This window comes from Drosophila eugracilis, unplaced genomic scaffold (genome assembly GCF_018153835.1).
Source record: "Drosophila eugracilis isolate 14026-0451.02 unplaced genomic scaffold, ASM1815383v1 contig_2174, whole genome shotgun sequence".
In the NCBI taxonomy this organism is placed as follows: Eukaryota; Metazoa; Arthropoda; class Insecta; order Diptera; family Drosophilidae; genus Drosophila; species Drosophila eugracilis.
This window is the reverse complement of record NW_024573060.1, coordinates 276,630-289,749: the sequence shown is the minus strand read 5'-3', so window position 1 is coordinate 289,749 and position 13,120 is coordinate 276,630. Positions and strand designations below refer to the sequence as shown.

At 48.5% G+C, this 13,120-nt stretch overlaps 1 pseudogene; it reads right to left on the bottom strand.

The window, feature by feature from the left end:
• Positions 1–1,257: 1,257 nt before the first annotated feature.
• LOC121530105 overlaps positions 1,258–13,120 on the bottom strand; it is a 164,417-nt pseudogene continuing 152,554 nt past the window's right edge.

Below are 13,120 nucleotides of genomic sequence, written 5' to 3'. Positions count from 1 at the left end.
CGCTAGCGATGCGTCGATGCAGCTCGAGGGCGTACACGGGTCGATAAGGGCCCCCGTGTTGAAGATCCGGGTCCCGGTGTCAATGCGCACTAGCGCGGTCGGCAGAACGTTGACGCTGTTTCTCTGCAGCAGCGACGATAGGGTGGGCGCAGCGGCTGCGTCCTAGTTGCCTAGGCGCGAATGACGCGGTCGGACGAGCGGTGGACGGCACCCGATGAGGGGCGGACGAAGGCCGTGGAGCACCTGAAGCTTGCCGGCCAGTGGCGGAAGAATGCTGAGGAGCTGCCGACGAGCGCCGGGAAGTCGATGGCCGTGGACCGGCTTGTGAGTCCGGCCGAGAAGCAACCGAACCGCGCCGGGAGTTGACGGACGACGGCTGAGCGCCAGCTGAGACACTCCGTGTACTGTCTCCCATGCTCCGTGAACGGTGCTCCTCTTGACGCGGCTGGCGCCGAGCTTGCGGCTTCTCTACGAGGTGCAGCAGCGAGTGGTGATCCTGACCACACGTTCTACAGCAGTCCCCACGCCGGCACGATCCGTCGGAGTGCTCGTCAGCCAGGCAGTTGGAGCAATACCGGTTCACGAGAACCGCCCGGAGCCGCTTCTCGGCGCTGAGACGTAGAAAGCGCCGACATTGCTTCAAAGGATGGATCCCTCTGCAGACTCGGCATCGGTAGGACTGTTTACCTCGAGTACATCTGTTCTCCAGTGACTGGGCGCTGCGTGGACAAGGCGACATCGTGCTGAATATGACTGGCGGAACTATGATGGAGAAACAAAACAGCGTTATCAGAATTGGTGTGAAGTTCGATTTGGAATTACGGGCAGAGCTACGAGACAGCACAATGGACAGGGAGATTGGAAAGGAAGAAACGCATAATTATTGTCGGCAGGCGGACGCGTCCATCGGAAGAAGGACGACCTTAGCGACAAGCGGCCCGAGCCCTCGCGCGGTGCGGATGTCAATCACGCGTACATGGCCATCGGATCCTGTATACACCGCGTCAATCCTGCCTAATAGCATCTTATTGGACGGAAGGTTGTCCTCCTTGATGACCACCATATCCCCGACGCGGAGATTCCTCGTAGGGGCACGCCACTTGTTCCTCTTATGGAGCTCCTTGAGGTACTCTTCCTTCCATCGCAGACGAAATTGCTGTTGAAGAGCCTTCAGGTGCTGCCAGCGATTAATAATTGACGTAGTATCCCCCTTTAGCTCGGGAGAGGACCTCCCACCATAAAGTGCCCGGGTGTAAGAGCCATCAGATCAGCAGGGTCTTCGGACATTGGCGCGAGCGGCCGCGAATTTAGGCACGCCTCGATCCTCGCCAGGAGAGTAGCCAGCTCCTCAAAGGTGTATTTCCGTGTGGCGGTGGACTTGTAGAACAAGGTCTTGAAGCTCTTGACGCCTGCCTCCCACAGGCCCCCCATGTGGGGGGCTCCCGGAGGAATGAAATGCCAGAGAAGCTGCTGGTGACTGTAGGCACCTGTCACAGCCCCTTTTAGGCTCTGGAGAAAATCGCGAGATAGTAGGGCAGCTGCCCCCACAAAGGTCTTCCCGTTGTCCGACTGCACTTGACGGGGGCACCCTCTCCGGGACACGAACCGAGCGAAAGCAGCCAGAAATTTCTCGGTCGTAAGGTCCGACGTAGGCTCTTAATGGATGGCCTTAGTGGAGAAGCACACATACCCCTTTGTGATGAGGCAGGCTCGCCCCGTATAGTTCTTTATCTCGAAAGGACCGGCATAATCCACACCTGTGTACGTGAATGGGCGCAAGAAGGACGTCCGTTCCTTCGGTAGCTCTACCATGAGTTGCGTCTGCAACTTCTTCTTGTGGATGACACATACCTTACAAGCATAGACGACGGACTTGACCAAATTCCTCACCCTTGGAATCCAGAATTTGGCCGGAATCAGGCGGATCATCAGCTGATTGCCACCGTGCAGCGTGATGCGATGTGTAAATTGAACAAGGAGTCGAGACAGATGGCAGTCGTATGGAAGGATTATCGGATGTCGTTTGTCGTATTGGAGAAGTTCAGAGGACGTGACCCGGCCACAGGCTCTCATAAGGCCTTGCGAATCCATGAAGGATGCGATATGTAAATTGAACAAGGAGTCGAGACAGATGGCAGTCGTATGGAAGGATTATCGGATGTCGTTTGTCGTATTGGAGAAGTTCAGAGGACGTGACCCGGCCGCAGGCTCTCATAAGGCCTTGCGAATCCATGAAGGGGTTCAGATTTTGAACCGGACTGGACGCTGATACTGGACGCTTTTCGCTTAAGCAGCCCAGACGAAGTGTCTGCGCTGAGTGACGGAAACTAGAAGACGTTCAGCAGACGTAATCTCATTAGCTGTCAGGTGCTCTTCGAACGGAGAGCGTATCTTCCGCGCGCGCTGGATGAAGCGACAAACATAGGCAATGACTCGTAGAGCCTTGTCAAGTGTGGAGAAACGTTCAAGGAGATCTTCGGGGGGCGCCTTCGCGACATGGACCTTGACTGCTCGCTTCTCGAGTACAGTCACGGGGGCCTCGTTGCCTTGAGTGGGCCACTCGCTGCGAGGCCCTCGCAGCCAGCCAGGCCCGTGCCACCACAACTGGTTATCCGCAAGGTCTTGGAGAGCTACGCCTCGGCTGGCGAGGTCCGCAGGGTTCTGCTCGGAGCGGACATGTGCCCATTTCTGCACGTCGGTGAACTGGGCGATCTTGGCTACCCGGTTGGCCACGAACGTTGTCCACTGACACGCTGGCTTCTGCAGCCATGCGAGGACAATAGTCGAGTCCGTCCAACAGTATGGGGCAGATGCGGGCCCAGGCATCTTTGGCAGAACGGCGGTGGCCATTTCCGACAGCAACAAGGCGCCGCACAGCTCTAACCGAGGGAGCGACACCGTTTTAACTGGGGCCACTCGAGTCTTTGCCGTCAGCAGGTTCACTATGACCGCAGACCCAACCTCGACACGGACGTAAATTGCTGCGCCGTACGCCTTCTCTGAAGCGTCGCAGAACCCGTGATGCTCGACCCTTAGGTGTGGTCGGAACGCGACCCATCGAGGAACACGAATCTGATCGAGCCCCAAGTAATTCTCCAGGAAGTCAACCCCAGATCCAGAAGCCAAATGTCCTGCATGAACATTTTTGCCCGGACAATGAAAGGAGCGAGCCAACCTGCTGGATCGAACAATTTGGCAATTTGGGAGAGGACTTGGCGCTTCGTGAAGAACGAGCCGCAAGTCAACTCTGGCGGAACAAAAAAAACTCATCGCTCGTCGCTTTCCAGCGCACGCCGAGTGTCTTGGCCGTGCTCTCTGCATCGATGTCGAGGAAATCAGCACGAAGGAGGTGGTCGCTCGGAATGTCGGCCAGGATCGCCTTGCTATTCGACGTCCATTTCCTCAGTGGAAACCCTGCTGACTCTAGGGCGCCCTTTAGCTCCCGAATCACCACTTGGGCTTCGGTTTTGGAGTCTGCCCCCGCGAGAACGTCATCAACGTACATAAAATGCCAGATAATTCGTATTGCCGGCGGGTACTTCAATTCTTCGTCGTCAGCGAGCTGTTGCAGGACACGGATCGCTAGGAACGGGGCACAATTGACACCGAAGGTGACCGTTATTAATTCGTAGTCGCGGATCTCCCCATCGGGATTGCGAAACAAAATACGTTGGAGCGAAGTATGCTTGGGGTCTATCCAAATTTGCCGATACGTCTTCTCGATGTCGGAGTTGAAGACAAACCTAAAGTATCGCCACATTAGGATTTGAATCGTCAGGTCGGATTGTAAGACCGGGCCCGCGTAAAGAATGTCGCTCAGACTGGTCCCGTTTGCGGACGGGCTCGAAGCATTGAAGACTACCCGCACCTTGGTGGTCGTGCTTTCGGGATTGAAGACGGCATGATGTGGGAGGTAGTAGGTAGCGGAACTGCTCGTGGGAGAGACCTCGGTGGCCTAAGTCGATGTATTCCTGTATTACCGAGTCATAGCGGGCCTTAAGGGGCGGATCCCTCTTCAGGCGCTGCTCATTACGTAGGAACTGTGCAAGAGCAAATGACCGTGAAGCCGACAGCTCGGAACCCTTCTGCTCGGGGTCGCGTAAGGGGAGCGTCACAACGTACTTGCCACACTCGTCTCTTCTCGTCGTCTGAAGCAGGTATGGGCGCTCGTGCAGTCTCGCTGCTGGTGCCCTCGGGCAAAACAGTTCAAGCATAACTGCTTCCTTTTAATGTAGTCGGATCGCCCGTCCACGTTCATTTCTAGGAAACGCGGACATAAGCGGATAGGGTGGTTCTCCCTCGAACAGAGATCGCATCCCTTTTGGCCCGGAGCCACTCGAGTCTCGTACGAATTGAGCCTCCGTGCAGGGGCAGCAGGAAGTCCCGACCTTAGCGGAGATTGCCCGGAGCCACTAGGCCTAACGTCGTCGATGGCCTCCAGAGTGCGATGGCGCTCTGTCAGGAAGTTATCTAATTCCTTCCATGTTGGAATTTCGGCCTTATTATGTACGGATTGCTCCCACATAGAAAGTGTGACCTTGGGGAGCTACGAGGAAATCATAAAGACCAGGAGACAATCCCAAGCCTCAACATTGATGGCGGACATTTCTAGGGCTGTCAGACAACTCTGAATGGTGGCTTGCAGTTCCCTCAGCGCGACCCCCGGAAATAGCCTGGAGGTTGAAAAGGATCTTCAACTGGCTATTAACTAACAGCCGGCGTTTCTCAAAACGGTCTGTGAGGCTTTGCCACGCTGCGACAAACCCCTTATGGGTAAGCGGAGCCTTAGCAACAATGACGTGTGCGTCACCACTTGTTTTGGACAGCAAGTGAAACAACTTCTCTACCGGGGTGAGCCGCGAGTTTTGGATATAAATGGCCGTAAACAAGTCTCTAAAGGTGGGCCACCGAAGGTAATCACCCGCAAAGACCTCGGTATCCACTGGAGGTAACCGACAGCCTGAAGCCTGCGTGGATTGGGAGGCAATTTTCTCCCGAAGCTGGGCAATACACCTCGAATATACGGAGTAACAGTAGCTGTTCTTGGATTCCAGCACAGCTGAGGTGGCCGAATTGTCGTCGGACACGGCGAGCAAATCGGAGCAGCTCTCATAGCACTTCTCCACCTTCTCCCAAAGTGCCCGAATTTGATCTCGATGGACTTCGCACATGTATTGGGAGCCTGTTTCTGGGCCTCCCCCGGGGTATTGATGTTGGCCTCAAATTGGCTAATTCGATCTGTCGTAGCGATGAACTTTTTCAGCGCCACTTCGACCGCACTTTGAGCCATTTTTACAATGGAGCGAGTCTGCCTCTGTGAAGGATCGGAGATTGTATTGACTCTTTGCCCTTTGAATGGCCCTGGTCGCCTTGGGCTTCAAAAGAGGCGTCCGCGGAGATGCGGATTGAGATCTGTCCAAACTGATGGCTGGGATCGGACGCGGATTTTTGTCGCCTCCCGTGGACATTCTCAGAAGTCAATTAGCTGGTCAGCGCTTGGCGACTGACTTGTGCAATAGGGGCCTCGTTCGAAGCGGTGGCTGGTCACACTAAAGTGATGAGAACGGTGAGATCGCGGATGGATTGCGATCACAAGGAACTAGTGGGCACTAGCGGCGCCGATGTCGAAAGGAAGATCGTGTGCGGCACAAATCGAATGTGAAAACAAAACTTCAGGAACCAAACAACCCAGAAGTAGACGAGGTTTGGTGAGATTGTAGGCGGATGTTGCCTGATGCGGAGTGGAAGCTGCGCTAAAGGCACGGAGAATGGACACGTACCGTTCGGAATTCACCCCAAAGGAAAAAAACCAGCACCAAAAAAACACAACACGGCTACTGAGGCGGCGAGGTTCCGAACTTAGGCGACACAATCACGGATTTGTAGTGAAATGTCGGTTTTTTTTTTAAACAGATTGTATTTCAGTTAAATTTTGTCACGTATTTATTTCCTGAAATTGAAGGCAGAAAATATATGGCATGCATGCAAGTATGTATATATATAGGCATATGTATGCTCGTGAGGCCTAGGTTGGCACAGTGGACTGTGGACTGTATAAATGGAGGAACTGAAAGCTGTGTGGTGTAAAAAAAAAACACTGATTGGAAAAAAAATATTACGCCAGCGGCGGACTGTTAAATGAATTTAGGAATTTTTGGAAATAAATCACACCGGCTGGTGTAAGAATGTTCTTTGTGCTAATGATAGTAAAAGAAAGTGTAAACATTATGAAACATAGTTTACAATGTTAAATTACGACGATCATGGTACATTATCAATAAAACATCAAACGTTAATGGAACAAGATTTTGTCGATAGTATCAATTTCTTAGAACTTGAAAATACGAGGTGTGTTCAAAAAGTAAGGTGACTTTTCAAATTTCGCGGGCAACATATTTTCGATTATCGATTTTTTTGTTTTGTTATATTGGTACACTCTTCCCTAACATCTGTACCAAGTTTGGTTGTGAGAGGCGTAAAGTTACAAGTTATTTTGCGAGCTCGGCGATTTTTTGCTATCGAAAAATATGGATCAAAGGATTTGCATCAAATTTTGTGTAAAAAATAAAATTAAGTGCTCTGAAACACTTGAAATGTTGACAGTGGCATACGAAACTGTTCTGAGTAAAAAAAATGTGTACAAGTGGTACAAACTCTTCCAAGATGGCCGGGAAGATGCCAATGACCAGCCTCGCTCTGGACGCCCAAGCACGTCAACAACTGATGAAAACGTTCAAGCAGTGACGAAAATTGTTTTGGAAAATCGTCGAATCACTATCAGAGAAGTTGCTGAAGATGTCGGTATATCGCTTGGCTCGTGCCATGAAATTTTTTCAAACGTTTTGGGTATGAGTCGTGTGTCAGCGAAGTTTGTTCCGAAATTGCTGAATTTTGACCAAAAGAACCGTCGCATGAGCATCGCTCAAGAGCTGTTGAATGACGTCAACGACGACCCAGATTTACTCAAAAGGGTCATAACTGGTGACGAATCATGGGTATATGGTTATGATATCGAAACCAAAGCCCAATCGTCCCAATGGAAGAGCCCAGGCGAGCCAAGACCGAAAAAAGCACGCCAAGTTCGATCAAATGTCAAAGTTTTGATCACTGTTTTCTTCGATTACCATGGCGTGGTGCATCAGGAGTTCTTACCATATGGTCGTACGGTCAATAAACAGTCTTATCTGGAAGTTATGCGCCGTTTGCGAGAAGCAATACGAAAAGAAACGTCCAGAATTGTGGAAAAACAATTCATGGCTTTTGCATCACGATAATGCCCCTGCTCACTCATCTTTGCTTGTGAGAGATTTTTTGGCCAAAAACAACACCACAATAATGCCTCAGCCACCATATTCACCGGATTTGGCCCCATGTGACTTTTTCTTGTTCCCAAAACTGAAGAGACCTATGAAAGGACGGAGATTTGCAACGATTGAAGAGATAAAGACTGCATCGCTGCAAGAGCTCAAGGCTATACCGAAAAGTGCTTATGGGAAGTGCTTTGAGGATTGGAAAAACCGTTGGCATAAGTGTATTGTATCTGAGGGGGATTACTTTGAAGGGGACAACATAAATATTGATAAATAAATTAATAGTTTTTCTTGAAAATACAAAGTCACCTTACTTTTTGAAGGCCTAGGTTGGCACAGTGGACTGTGGACTGTACAAATGGAGGAACAGAAAGCTGTGTGGTGTAAAAAAAAGACACTGATTGGGAAAAAAAATATTACGCCACCGGTGGACTGTTAAATGAATTTAGGAATTTTTGGATATAAATCACACCGGCTGGCCAATATTAATTATGCCTTATTTTTGTCACCACACAATTTCACTGTTCACTTGGTCAATTTTACACGGCTTAATTGCACCAAAAAAAGAAAATGTATGGTTGTATGTGTGTATATTATATGTATGCACCTATGCCTCGACCGTTGGCAAGCGAATAGCGGAATAGCAAATAACGGGGAGGTCGAAAACGGCGAGGAATATGGCGGCACACAAAACGGAGTCGGATGGAAAAATTGGCAGAATATGAAGACGAAGAAGAGTAGAAAATCTCACACTGCCGTTGTGTCGGAAAACTCGGACTTGGAGTTGACACGAAAGGAAAACAAAATCTTGCAGCAGTGTAAACGAAATTTAATGTTCGTACCACTGCTTTACTTTTCAATGAATCTAATATACCCTTTAATTCTCCGACTAACGGGTATAAAAACAACACAAATGTCTCTAACATATTGTTTGTCTCAAGTGTTGTGCTCTCAATTTCGCTCATTCCTCTTGCCTTAGCATTTTTTTTCGGTCTCAACTCATGTATACATGCAGAAAAAGATCAAGAAGTCTGTATAAGCTTGTGCGTATGACTGTGTAGGAAATGATCAGTACAAGGAAACAAGCCTTGTTTTTCTGTCTGGTCCTTACCTTTTCCGGGTCGGATGAACCCTACAAAATGAATTTAATTCAATTCAATTTCCCTGAAGAATTTCGGTTTCTCTAGTGCCACTTTCATGGTGGCATCACCCAAGCATTTAAGAACTGTGTCAATGTGCCTTAAATGGTTAGCAGCATATTCGGAGAAAATGATCACGTCGTCCACATAGACGTAACAAGATTTTCTGATCTGCTCGTGCAGAACGTCTCCGATTGCCCTCTAAAAAATGCTTCCTGCATTTTTCAGTCAAAAGGGTAGACGGCAAAATTCGTACTTTCCCCCGTTTTCTGTTTTCTGGCGATCCTTCCGCACTAGCGGCCTGCTCGATATTTTTAACGCGCTGGCGCCTTTGACCTTGACGTTCTCTGCGAAGAGTTACGCCTTTTCGGCTCCTGCGAAGTTGGGAGTTATGCATAGTATCCCTGCCTCAAATTTGGTTGTTTATCTGAAGCTGAGGGGCGACGGATCTACATCCATTGGCACCGGAGATTGATTCGGTTCGCCCTGATCTAACCAATTTTCCTGTTTTCGCCACGAATAATTATTTTGATCTTTTCCGATCTCCTTGCGCAGAACGTCGCCAATTGCCTGATTTCCTTAACAAGTGGGGACTTTTCTCTGGACCGCGATCGGCACCGAAATTTTTCCCTTGACTTTGTGACGCGCTTCGTGCTCGACCGCCTTAATAACGTGGCCGCGAACATGCTCCGCGCGATACTCGCCTATGCTTCTCTATATAATGTCAGTGCTACACTGGGTTGCTCCTGAGCCCCACAGCCCATGTGGGGACATGTTAAGCGTCACCTCTAAACTTTGTATTGAGAAGCGTGGTTCTTTCCGTGCCATGTGTCGTTTTTATTTGTGACAAGGGTGCAATTTCTTAACACTCTATGAGGCTTTTGTCCCCTTGACGGACTGCCTCAAACTATTGCCGTAACGGGCGTAACGACGTCTTATCCGGATAGGTGCAGTCTAATGCTACATATTCATCTTGCACACCGTCAAATTCAGGAACAGACTTAAGGTTATAGAACGGAATGTCGCAATAAGTCTTGTGGCGTTTCTACGCTGAAATCTTTGAGATGTTTATTAACTGCGTTTATCTGTGCTTGAAATTCGATCCTAAGTCTTTGTTCTTGTTGGGCTAGACTAATATTTTTTCATCAACCTAAAAATAAAATATGAAATCTATATATATATATAAGTAAATAAACATATGGGGTGGTATATTATATTATAATCGGTTATCCCTCGCTGCAGTCAGTGGTGTCGCAGATGCTAGAGAGATGATGGTGTAGTCGTCCCTGGCGGTTGCCGAGGGGGTTGCTTCTCGTTGTAGGTAGTGAGCGATGTTTGGGTCCCTGGCGTTTGCCGAGGGAAATTCCTTCTATGACGGGAATTACGGTGGGAGCACTTGCTCCGTTATCACGGCCCTTGAGGCGCGGTGACCAATTCAATAAAATGAATTTACTATTTAACGGCTATGCCGGAGATTTGATTTAAAGTTCTCTTTATTGTTTGAGATTTTGACACAAACTGAAACTTAAAGCTAACAAAATGTATTTTATAGCGGCCACGCAAATGTGCAGTGCTCGCCGCTATGAGAGAGCTCTTAAATAATCGGACATTGCCGCTGCTCGGTTAACTTCAGTAAACAACTCCCCCTTCAAGAATTAGGCCGCCCTCGGCCGACCCTATTTGGGCAATCATCTCCTTTAGTTGGGCCGCGGTTCTTCGGGCCTGAGCGACTCGCCGATAGGTCAAGCCGATGCAAATTAAAGCGCAGCATATTGCTCCCGTTATGAACACCAACTGATATAACTGATGGTGGTTGATCTTCTTCCCGAACTCACTCAACCGGTGAAGGTAAGGAAGAGCTGGCCACTCCTGGAGCCCTCTTCTGGGCTGTGTCATGATTGACCAATCGGGTTTCATTGACAATGGCACTCTTTTCAAAGGTGACGAGATATGTGCCCTTTATATGGACACAGGTGCCATTATCCACACACACGCGAGCCGAGCGATCATTTACAATTACTATCCCCTCATCAACGTAAGTGATAGGGTGTAAATCGCTTTGTTGGATCTCGCAATGCGCCGTGCCTCCAGCGTGAAGCTCTTGAGCGCATGATCTTCTGCGAGCCAGCCGGCAAAATGTAGCTCTAGATGTCGGGGAGCACTTTTCCACGGTGTGGATCTCACCGTCGCATTCGGCAATGACGTTGTCTACCAGCCTGAGTATGGTGTCGTGATGTGACACCGGGAAAACGACATTTTGCTGCAGGCCGACTTTATTTTCGGAAACTTAATGATAAAATGTAAGATGTTATCGGACTGTACAATTTTAATGGACGATACGGACAGAACATCTCTAATCGCGGTATCGGTGGGCTCTTCCATCCACACACCTTCTAGGTCTGCATGATCTAGGATGCTGGGGCTAACAACATTAACCTTGGCAAGTGCCATTGCTAGCATCAAAGCCTGCAGCTCCATTGCTATCATCCTATTCCGAGTTAAAAGCATCTCGAATAGGTGCCCAGTATCAATTTGGGACTTTTTTGCTGACCTCAGAAGTTGGTTGACAGTTGTTGAAATTTTATTGATTTGAATTTGTACTTTATTGTTAATATTAATCTGCCTATTGTTTGTATTTATTAATTGGAATTCTTTGAATTTATTTTTTTCAAAGTCCTCTGCGTCCGGCGTTCCTGCCACTACTTTTAACGCGGTCCCTAAGAAGTCTAAGCATCTTGCTACCCTATGATGGGTGGTCAACGAGGCGAGCATCAACAACTAGGAGTTTCTGCATGTGAGACTGAGGGAACATGTTGGTCATCCCATTAGTTTCTTCGATGGCGCGCCTATATTCCGAGAGATTCGCTGAGTGTTTTATAAATGCGATTTCCTCCCATATCAGGATTTGGCCATCAACGATGGGAATGTATTTGGCTTTGAAATAGTCCGTGACACGTGCCGATGTTGCGGCCAAGAGGAAAATCAGGGATATGGTTGAAAACCTGTAATTTGGATCTGTTGTGATTTTTGTTGAAATTGGGTAGCCCACCACAAAAGCATGATTAAAATAATAAAGGAAGCAAAACTTATGCCAAGTGGCTAGGAAAAAGGATAATAAAAAATGAAAAATTATCAGGCGAGCGATGATATAGTCACGCTCGGCCTACCTAAAGTTGTCTTTGTGGACCACCCTCCCCTTAATAAGGACTGTGGTCCCCATGTTCGCTTCAACGGTTTTCTCTTCACATAACGCTGACTTTACCAGGACTTTTTCGCCAACCTCGAATACTCTATTTTGGCGGGAAGCGTTTTCTCTGTCAGTTCTACGGTATCGCTGATGCCTTTATCGATTTTAAGGCATCTAGCAAGCTCTACCAAAGTGCTGTGGAACCGCTCCACTTGTCGTTGGAGACACTGTGTAGGGGTGGAGCATTTGAGATGCTAACGCCGAAGTGGTTTTCCAGCATGGTCACGATGGTGTGCGAGTTCAACAATGGTTCGTTGTCGCAATATATGGTCTTGGCCTTGGGGAAAATATTCATCAGCTGTAGCGCTGGTTTGAGATCCTCTATAGTTCTAGAGGGAACTGGTCGGACAACGGCAAATTTCAACAATTTGTCGACGCACGTAAGGAAATACTTTTAATCCGTTTTTTCTCCTACTTGAGATGGGATTGGTGTTTCGCCAAGCTCATGTTTCTTTGGATGTCTGTCGTATTTAGCCCTGGCGCAATTCTTGCACGAAGTGACTATTTTGTTTGCTAGCTTGGCCATTTTCGGGAAGTAGTACTCGAAGAGTACCTGCTTCACGTTCTCTTGGGCAGATCTGTGAGCTTTATTATGCTCGACAGTGAGAAATATGCCAAGTGCCAAAATTTGGTGGCAGGGAAATGCCGAATCAGTTTGTCCTGTATCACTGCTAGCGTGTGTAAATCGCAATTAATGGCGTTTACGCCACTAGGAACTATTATGTTTGCGAGCTCCTCCAGCAATGACTCCTCGCAAGTGAAGTCAATAATATGCCGTCTCTTGTGTTCAAAGAGAACGAAGCTGCGCTTTGACGGAGAGTGTGCTTCCTCCAGAATTATCTGGCTTTGAAAGCAATTGAGGGGCTTGTCCGTGGATTGGATGGTGTGGGTTAGCGACAGCTCACTGTGAATTGTGGCCGCGCTTGAAAATGCCTCTTCCTCTTCTACAACGTTGAGTTGTTGCCTGTATGGAATGGACTTTGGCACCACACTCGTCGATGCGTTCTTTCCATCTTTTAATTTTTGTATTCGGATTAGAATCCGATACCGCGTAGGTCAGCGGTTTGTGGTCAGTGTAGATGTTTAAATCTTTGACCCCATAAATGTAGTTGGGCAGCTTTTCTAGTGCCCAAACTATTGGCCAACAGTTTCATTTCGTTGGTAGCGTAGTTAACCTCTCTGTCCCCTCTTGGAGAGCACTGCGCCAATGCCATACGCTGAGGCATCTGTCGTTAGATTAAATGCCTTTTTATAATCGGGGTACCTGAAGATGACATCCTTAGAGGCCAGGATGTTACGCAGCTTTTCAAAAGCTAGCCGTTGCGGCTCGGTAAACTGTACCTGGATGCTTCTGGATCTGTGTCTGCTGACATTTCCAAGCTCCCATTTTATAATGTTCGAAATGGGCTTAGCTATTGATACAA